This window comes from Crocodylus porosus, unplaced genomic scaffold (genome assembly GCF_001723895.1).
Source record: "Crocodylus porosus isolate Cpor-Errol unplaced genomic scaffold, CroPor_comp1, whole genome shotgun sequence".
NCBI classification, from domain to species: Eukaryota; Metazoa; Chordata; order Crocodylia; family Crocodylidae; genus Crocodylus; species Crocodylus porosus.
In genome coordinates this window covers 7,288,618-7,292,728 of record NW_017728925.1, presented here as the reverse complement: position 1 = coordinate 7,292,728, position 4,111 = coordinate 7,288,618, and positions in this window count along the sequence as shown.

Here is a 4,111-nt window from a genome sequence, read left to right as displayed (position 1 = left end):
ACTGGATGAAATAAATGCAGGTCCCAGAACCCTCTAAACCAAAGCTAATGAAAAATATATGCTCTCTCACTCTCTCTCTCATTTTCACATCCTGCAAATTATCTGTGCTAATGCACGCAGCTCTCTGCTCCTCCGCGACTTCAGATGCTGAACTTTGAGTCTTTGTCACATCAGCCAGCACCGAGTAATTCTGTACAGGAGTCTGACATTTCCAGTTGAAAAAAATAAATTGATTAAAATTCAACAGGCATGTAATGTTCAGCTTTTAAAGGTCGGAGAATCGAGGGAACTATCAACTGTAAAATAATTCAACATTTAGAGGGGTGGGGGCACGGAGGGGGAGTGAGACATGTTGCGATCATTTATTGCCTGCATTTCACTGTCAGGGACATAATTACAGCCAATTTAATTACACTGTAATGGAGAGGGTATCCGTCTTCCCGGATGGCATTCCCCGATTCTCCTTGGCCTCCCACTGCACTCTGAAATGAGGGAACGAGATGGGTTCGCTCAGCAGAGGAGGAGCCCCTTGCTGTACCCAGGGTACCACACCACTGAGTTCTCACTAGAAGATAGCAAGTGCCATTTCCTTCTTCTCTCTGAGCTTCTCCTTAGATGTGGGGCTTGGATCCAGCAGCTCTGGATAAGCCTGCTCAGTCTTTCCAAGGGATGCCTGAGACAGTGAGGTAGGAAGAGCTACTAGGCTGCATTGGAGACCTTCAGCCCTGGTAGGGAACTGCTTTCCAGTGGAGTGTGAGCTGCACACAGGCAATTCAGTCCTGCATTTCTCCCCTTGTAGCCAGGATCTGGGAATACACCCTGAGAGAAATGCTGTTCCTCAGAGTCTGATGGGATGGCATCAGTGGAGGCAGAGGACAGAGGGACCAAGAAGGGTACTCACCTTTGCAACCCATCTCTAGGTGCCTGGGCCTGGCAGGGGTGGGGAAGTGGGCTGTGGGAGCTGGCACTTAGCCTCCTGCTGGCACTCTGATGTATAGTTTAGCAGGAAGTGGGCCATGTAATGCTCTGATTTCCTTTTGTGCGGATGGGAATGCAGCTTGTTGTACAATCCAACTGTGACCCCTACAGGTCTCTGAAAAGAGAGTGCTGGAGGAGACTGTGCTAAGCTCCTTGGAGAGACAGTGAGAGCGAGAGAGAGCACTCTTCAATGCTTTGCACAAGCTCAGGATCCCTGGATAGCGGGCACGTTTGATACAGTCTGTGATTCATTATTCCTTATAATCTCAATGTGCCAAATTTTCCTCAGTCACACGGAGGCAATCCCATTTACTTCAATAGGGATGATGCCACCATCACTGAAAGGAAAAATGTGGTCCAAAATGTTGCTTGTGAATCTCTCTAGAGCAGAGAGAATCACAGAGGAAACATCCCCGGGGTGATGCGCACATCACAGAACAGGGAGCATGGCCGCTTCTTTTATAGCAACAGAGTTTACCTGCTGCTTCACTGAAGTAACGGGAGCAGGGGAGACTCAGCAAGAGGCCAAACCAACCCTAGTAGATGTGAGAAGAGAGGAGGGAGGGTGCCTGGATCGAGCCTGAGCCAAAATATCCTCATCCCACTGTAGCTGTCTGAATTGTGCTACCGATTTTCTACGCAAGTTCACAACCTCGGCTGAGCTGCCAGACCGGTGTTGCAGAGGGATGAGCTGTGGAGGGGAGGGATGCCGATGGGGCGACAGGCTGCTTCTTGCTGAAGTGAATGAAAATATGATCTCCGGAGGGAAATCTTCTGGACATGCAGCAATGTAACTTCGTAGGAAGTCCCCAGGGAGCTCTCCTGCTCTGTGGCCAGAGGGATATAGCTTCAGGGAGCATGCAGCTCAGTCTCTCTGTCCATGCTTTAAGCTCCCACATAGCAGGTGCAGCTTCAAGAACCTGTTCAGGCCCAAGGAACAGCTTAAACCCAGGGAGAGCAGAAGTCCTTGTCCTACAGGAGTCTGCAGTAATACTTCCAAGTGCCAAGGCATGTTGGACAATCACTGCAGAAATATAGATACAAGGAAAGGGAATAACGTATGCTTTGCAATTATCACATGTCCAAATTGACTGCTTCTTTATAAAACTGTCTCGCAAACTCATCTCCTTTCCCGAGCATTTCCAGCTCCCTCCCCTCCCCTTATCAGAACAGTCATCCGGCCATTGCATCACCATCAGCCTTTCCTTGATTTGGCTCCTGGGTCACATTGGGTCCCAAACAATTTGCACATCCCACCTCATCCCACTTGCAGGCTCCTATTTGCAAGAAATGGGCCTAGAAGAGCTGCACTTTCCAAGCCACCTGGGCTGCCTGCACTCACTACGGCCCCATGCCTCCTTGTTTTCACCTCCCCTCTGCAAGGAGATAACCAGTGCAGTGCAGACCCTGGGAATCCTTTTATCTCCCCTTCACCAGCCCGGCTTTGCTTTGTCCAGTGATATCTAAAACACCAGTGCAGACAGTGGATCCCACCAGAGCTCATCCTAGAGCAGCCACACTGTCCTTTCTCAGTGCAGATTGCTCTGTACAATTGCCAGTAGTTATTCCCTCTCCTCCCTGCAGAGCCCTTTGAGTGTGTTATAGGGAGGTGTATAGCTGGTTCTTGTGGATAGAAAGGATTGTGTTTAGCTACTTACATGGGTGCAGTGACTTAAGGGATAATAAGGACCCAAGTGGTGATGATCTTCTGTCCTGCACACACCAAAGGATGGGTAAAATGGGAATAATGTCTCTGATCTTTATTATTGCCATCATGTGTAGGAACCTCAGGCCTGGTCCAGCACCCCATTGTATTCAGCTCTGTAGAAACACCAAACAAAGATGGTCCCTGTTGCAAAGGTCCCACAATCTGAATCAAATGCAGAGAGAGTAGGCTGTGAGGGAAGACAAGGACACAATGAAGCCCCATTGGTGAGCATGGTGGTAACACCATCTCATGGACCCACAATATGAAGACCTCATGCCATTGTGCTGTGACACTCCACTGTGGTATGCCCTCTGGAGAATTCAAGGGTACTCCTAACCCTAACATACAGGGCAGCAATGCAAAATCCTGAGCCAGTGCTGTGCAATGAGGGGAGCCTGCAGGGTAAAATCCCAAACAAGTATTAACTTTGGAGCATGAAAGACACGGTAGGAGGGTGTGGGGTGGGCAGGTATCACAGTCAGCCATCAAGGTCTGTCTTTGTCCATCTCTGGCCCTGGATGGTAAGGCCCAAGGCTCATTTAATGCAGTGTATTGGCTAAGCTGCACATCACATCGTCCCCTAATCACACCACACAGCAGCCAAAGCCCGCCATGTTTATTATTCAAGAGTGGATTCTTAACAGCTCTAATCAGCTGATAATCCAATAATACACTCAGCTGAACTGCACTCCCAGCTCCCAGGTCCCTGCTCAGAAAAAACACTTACAGGCGTACAGAGTTGATCATAATGACCTGGCAGCCAGGAGCTGGATGTGGAAAGCCCTTCCCCGCCATGCTGCCTCCTCCTCCTCTTCAGCTGGGTCTGAGTCAGGCAGGTCTCCCCTCACACTTGCCCCTTCCTCTCCTGGACGGGGAAGCAGGTTGCTTGGTGCGCCCGTGTTTTCAGCAGAGTCCCATACAGCACTTGCTCTGAGCTGGCGTGCAGCTGTATGACTGTGGTGCCCCTCATGGAATTGAGATGCCGCTCTCTTGGGGCCGTCCCAGCCAGCAAAACATTTTAAATGAAATAAATAAATGGAGAAGAATGAATCCGTGCTGGGTAATTTCCCAGTCTCTTTGGAGGGCATTTTCAATGGGAGCCATTTGAAGCTGCCAAGCATGGCCACGGCCAGTCTCCCGTTTCAGTAATCAGGAACGTTCCCTTTCTCAGGCACAGAGCACAGGCATTCATGTCAGAGCGTCAGGGAAACACCAGAGAGAGGGTTGCAGGCCTCGTGGTGTGCCCCCCTGAAAGACAGCAAGGTGCGTGCCACTTGCTCCTCACCACAGATGGCCTGGGAGACTCCCTCCATACAGAAATGCAGCCTGAAGAAAGGAGCAGGGGAACGTCTCCAGCATATTTAAACAGATTTCCTTGCACAGAAGAACAGGTACTATAGGCAAGGCAGCAGGACTATGCCTTGT